Below are 6,000 nucleotides of genomic sequence, written 5' to 3'. Positions count from 1 at the left end.
TCACCCCGGACCCACAACATGGACCCACACCATCTCCACAAACCCACAACATGGACCCTCACGCTCATCACGAACCCACAAGGACCCACACACTCACCAAGAACCCACAAGAAACTCCCACACTCACCAAGAACCCACAACACAGACCCATACCCGCACCATGAACCCACAACACGAACCCACACCCTCCCCATGAACCCACAACAGGAACCCACACCCTCCCCACGAACTCACAACACGGACCCACACACTCACCACGAACTCACAACACAGACCCATACCCGCACCATGAACCCACACCCTCCCCACGAACTCACAACACGGACCCACACACTCACCACGAACTCACAACACGGACCCACACACTCACCATGAACCCACAACACGGACCCACACCCTCCCCACGAACTCACAACACGGACCCACACACCTCTTCAAAAGTTTTGCTCGGATTGCTTCAGCATAAGCTGCTCGACGATGACGAAGAAACAGAAGCAGCTGCCTTCTTCACGCCTGTCTCGAACTCTGAGTATCCACGTGGTGCTGCGACGTCACCGGTGACGTTGCAGATCGAGCGTCGTAGCCACGCCCCTTCTAGCCACGCCCCAAGTGTCGTTGAACGCGCGTGACCACGCCCCTTTTCGCACACCCTGAGCCCCCCCCCTGTCTCCCCCCACCACCACCCCCCGCGACTACTTCCGCTTCCGCCCTGGGCGAGTGGAGGCGGCGGGAAAATCTGAGCTCGTTCGCTGGCTGGGCCTCTTCTAGATCGACTCAGCCTGAAGATGCGTACACGGGTCTCTGTGTGTGAGTCTATGGGTCTCTTGTGGTGAGTCTATGGCTATCTATGTGTGAATCTACGTGTATCTGTGTGTTGAGTCTATGGGTCTCTCTGTGTTGAGTCTGGGAATCTGTGGTTAGTCGATGGGTGTCTATGTGTTGATTCTATGGGTTTAGGTGCCGTGAGTCTATGGGTCTCTGTGTGGTGATTCTGTGGGTCTCGGTGTTGTGAGTCTCTGGGTCTCTATGTTGTGAGTCTACGGATCTCTGTATGCTGAGTATGTGGGTCTCTCTGTGTGGTGAGTCGATGGGTTTTTGTGTGGTAAGTCTATGGGTCTCTGTATGGTGAATCTGGCTCTGTGTGTTTGCATGGGTCTCACTCACCCACACAACCACCCACCCACTCACACCCACTCACATAACTGGGGAGACAAAGGCGGCCGGGCGAGCGGTGGTGTTTGGCTTCCCCCTCGTGTGCCAGAGTTCCGGCCTTCATTGGCGCCGCTGCTGCTACTTGCTACTAACAGCACTTGCCCCATCAACCTGTGTGGGCTACACGGGGGGGCTTTATCTCTGAAAATAGCGTCCTACAGGAGGGGACGGATTTGTGAATACATTGTCCCTTCACCATTTGTACGGACCATGAAGAAGGACCATTGCCCGGAACGTCGCCTGTTATTTATTCTCAGTACTGCGGCCACACACGACTCGTGGGGTTTTGTTTGAGCCCAGCTTGATCACAACACTCCCTGCCCCCCCCCCCCCTGGATTGTCCTGAGTGGTACAGCCCACTGCGTTCATGCCGGGCTCTGGACAAGTCCACCTGGGAGCCTCGTGGGTTGGGGGGGGCCAAAGGTGCATCTCTACATTTGCTTTCTCACTCCACTGCTGGCGGAAGAGGCCTCTGCTAGAGGCCGCTATAGACAGTATTTGGTCTACTCTTCCACGTTGAGCCAGACGGAACAAGGTGAGCGTTCCCACACTTTACCCCACACACCCACCCACTGACCCACACACGCGCTCACCCACTCGCCCACCCACTTGCCACCCACTCGGCGACTCACTCACCTACCTACTCATTCACTCACCCACTTAGTCACTCACCCACTCAACCAATCCTCTTCCACCGTTTTCCACATTACGCCTCGGTTCTTCTGGGCCACAATCATGCCCTCTGTTCGTAACGCTTGCGAGATGTGGAGCCCTCTAAAGGAATATCTGCGCAGGGTTTAAACATTCAGTGCTGGCCCAGCCTATGATCCATCCTGAGTTTAACCAGATTGGATTGTGTAAGGAGAAGAGAATATTATTGTGCGTTACAGGGGAATGTGATGGTGGTGGTGTTAATCCCAATGTTACTGCTACCACTCCACACTGTCGGACTCGCCTCACAGCCGCTCACTCACCCACACTCACTCATCCACCCACTCACCCACATTCAATCGCTCACCTTCTTACTCATCCAACAACTCACTGTCCCACCAACCAATTCACTCCCTCACCCACTCATTCATGATGACACTCACTCACCTAATAACATACCCACCCACACATCAACTCATTCACTCACTCACCCACCCACCAACCCACTCTCCATTATGAACCCCCATGACTTTGCCATCGTAAACTTCACCCACATGTCCATCATGATCCTCACCGACCCGGCCATCATGAACCCCACCGACATGGCCATTGTAAACCACACCCACAGATCCATCGTGAACTGCACCCACACGGCCATCGTGAACCCCACCCATGGTCATCGTGAACAGCACCCACACGGCCATTGTGAACCCCAGCGACACGGCCATTGTGAATCTCACTGACATGGCCATCATGAACCCCATCCACCCAGCCATCATGAACCCTACCGAAAAGGCCATTGTAAACACCACCGACTCGGCCATCGTGAACCCCCACGAGCTGGGACACCGTGCTCACAGTCAAGTCAAAACCCAGGCAGCTCCCTCATAAAACATTGCAACGTTCTATTGAGTCACTGTGGATTTATTTCAGAGAGTTAACGATATACAAACAATAAAATATATATACATTATTACATTATAACTTTTTATAGATCCTTACTCTTAACGCACCATGTGGCTAGGCAGCCTCTGGCCATTGTCTCCGGCTCCGATCTGTGGAGACAGACGCAGCACTACAGCAGCGCAGCGTCCCGCTACGAAAGCCAGAAGTTCCAGTTGGTACCCCCTCCCCCATTGTCCGGGGGTGAACTTACTGACTGACTGCGTGGGGGATGAAAAATAAACTCTAAAACTCATCCCTAATAGAGGTGTTTTGGGTTAGATCGTGTAAGTATATGAAAGTGTCATTAAAACCCGCCATCATCCGACTCAGCCAACGAGTAAAGGTTGTCCCGTAAACAGAACATGACAATTCGTCACTAGTACAGCACACCGGTGTGTTGGAGAGCCAAGCCACAACATTTACAATCTGAGTACGACGTTTCGCCAGCAATTACAACTAGCTTCATCAGGTGACAGCCAAATTTGTGGAGAAGGCCCCACTGAGCTATGTGACTCTCTTTCAGCGAAGCGACCTGGTTATCACAAGTGATAAAAGCTCAACAAAGTGACTGATATCATCAGCATTGTCATGTGGGAATTCATAGCAGCAGCCACATTCGCTCCTCTATGATCACTGTGAAAACCTTTTAATATACCTACAAATACTGACCCCTCCATGCTCCACCATACTACTTATTCCTGAAATGCATTCTCTGTCATTTTTGTTCTGGAGCTGTCCTAATCATCTCCAAAACCAACCCCACCTTTTTTCTCCCTCGATCCCCTTCTGCCTTCCCTTCTTCCATCCATTTTCCCCACGATTATTCCATTTCTCTTGGATCTCTTTAACTCTTCCCTCTCCTGGAATCTTCCCCAACTCTTATACAAGCACCATCATCGTATCTCTTCTCAAAAAACCTTCTTTAGATCCTTCCTTATTTCTCCAAACTCCTTGAACGCCTTTGTTCACTCCCGCCTCTCACCTTACATTTCTACCCACTCACTATCTCCTCCATCAGTCTGGGTTCCTCCCTCTCCGTTCCAAAACCACCCTCCTTCACATCCACAACCACCTGGCCAACTCGCGTCACTCTGGCCTATCTTCCATCCTTATCTCTCTCGATCTGTATTCTGCCTTCGACACCCTCGATCACTCCATCCTCCTAGCCACTCTCTCCAAACTCAGCATCTCTGACACCCTGCTTTGTTGGATCCATTCCTACATGACTTCCCGTTTATTGACTTTCTTTTTCAATCACTGCTCTTCCTCCACCACCCCTCTCATGGTTGGTGTTTCCCAGAGCTCGGTACTTGGTCCCCTTCTGTTCTCCGTACACACATCTCCCTTAGAGTCTATTCTTTATTTGTTCGATATCTCCTATCATCTCTTTGCTGATGACACTCAAATTTTCTTCTTCCAATCATTCACCCCTGATATTTCCCTCTGTATCTCATCCTGCCTGACAGGCATACAAGCAGGAATGATGGAAAATATTATTTCCATAAATACTACCAAAACCTCAGTGCTTTTCTTTCCATCGTCTCGCTCACCCCCTCGTGCACCCTCCATTTCTTCCCCCCCGCCCCCCCCCCCATGATCTCATCCCAAACTCTACCGCCCTAACTCTCAATGTTATCTTCGATTCCACTCTCTCCTTCACTTCCCACATTGCCAACACCTCTCGCAAATGCCGTTACCATTTGTGCAACATCAGGAAAATCTGCCCACTCATCACTACCACTGCTGCCAATCTCCTCATACAATCCCTCGTCTTCAATCATCTGGATTTCCGCAACTCATTCCTGGTTGGTCTCCCTGCTTACGCAGTTATCCTCCAACACATCCACAATGCAGTTGCACGGACTGTACTCAACCTTCCATGCACATTTTACTGCTCTGCTCTCCTTCAACAACTTCACTGGCTTCCTGTCTATCACCGCTGTCTTTTTAAATTTCTCACTCTAGTATACAAAGCCTCACCCTACCTCTCTTCTCTCATTTCTTTATATGTCCTTTCATGCTCCCCTCGATCTCAATATTTCCGTTTACTCACTGTTCCATCATCTCCTTGCACCCAGTCTCACTTTCATTAATTCTTTCTCTCTTCTTGCCCCGTTGCACTGGAACAAACTCTTACTCCACATTAGATTATCACCCTCGATTTCCACCTTTCACTTGGCCCCCAGGCCTTTTCTATTCTCGATTGCTTCTTCTCTTCCACTGCCTCCACCCCTACCGGTTCCTTCACCTACTTGCAGCCCCCCAGTCATATTCCTCCGACGAACCTAATTCCTGACCCGCCTCCGACATCTTGCTTTTTATGTGCACCTGGCCACATCTCTCCCCCAGCCCTACACTGTGCTCCTCCATCGGCTCAACTGTCCGCCCACCAGACCTCTGCCCCTACCACCCTCCACCTATCCGAATCCATGCCCATTTCACAACTTCACGCATGTGCCCCATACCCCACTTCCTCTAATCTACGTTGCACCCATCAGACACCCTCACTCACCATCACATTGCGCCTTATTCTGCCTTACCTACCCCTGCAATATCAGTTCCATTCCCAGCTCCTGTCCCTCCATCCATCCATCACCTTCCTCACTGAATGCCATCGGATTGCATCTTAAAGCACCATCGAAATGGTGCTATATAAATCTGAAATAGACTAGAACATAACTCCTCTAAATGTACGTTTCTACAGACTGAGACCCACAGAGACACACTCACAGAGACCTATAGAAATCTAGACTCATGGAACCATACAGACCCACAGCAACCCACAGAGACCCATAATCCGTTTAGAGTTCGGTGAAGATACAGCAGCAGATGTGAGTGTGAAAGCGATGGGTATTACCTTGTTACCTTGAGTTTTACCTGCGGTGACTGCTATATCGGGGAGACGAAACGACATATTTCTGACCAAATTCGCGAGCACAAATCAGATTTGAAACACGGCAGATCGAATTCTTCGGCCGTAGCTGATCATTGTTTCAACACAGCGGGTTCTCATGATATTGTTTTCTCCGATACCAAAGTGCTCTGCAAACCTCCCGGATACTACCAAAGATTTGTCCATGAAGCCATCCAGATATACAAACATAGACACAACTTCAACCGAGAGGATGGTTTTAAATTAAACAATCATTGGAAAGATGTCATCAACCAAGTCAAACTTTAGCTGCCTTATAA

General features: G+C 50.2%; 1 long non-coding RNA gene across 2 annotated transcripts in view; it reads left to right on the top strand.

The window, feature by feature from the left end:
- Positions 1 to 711: 711 nt before the first annotated feature.
- Positions 712 to 6,000, top strand: part of LOC142907123 (uncharacterized) — a 72,923-nt gene continuing 67,634 nt past the window's right edge. For both annotated transcript variants that reach the window (XR_012930812.1, XR_012930811.1), the window contains exons 1-2: positions 712 to 829; positions 1,568 to 1,747. This is a non-coding gene — a long non-coding RNA (uncharacterized LOC142907123). The remainder of the gene's footprint in view (positions 830 to 1,567; positions 1,748 to 6,000) is intronic.

This window comes from Petromyzon marinus, chromosome 75, assembly GCF_048934315.1.
Source record: "Petromyzon marinus isolate PM22_M1 ecotype Great Lakes invasive population chromosome 75, UKy_Petmar_22M1.pri1.0, whole genome shotgun sequence".
Taxonomy (NCBI): Eukaryota; Metazoa; Chordata; class Hyperoartia; order Petromyzontiformes; family Petromyzontidae; genus Petromyzon; species Petromyzon marinus.
Note: the sequence above shows the minus strand (reverse complement) of the source record. Positions and strands in the feature narration are given on the sequence as shown.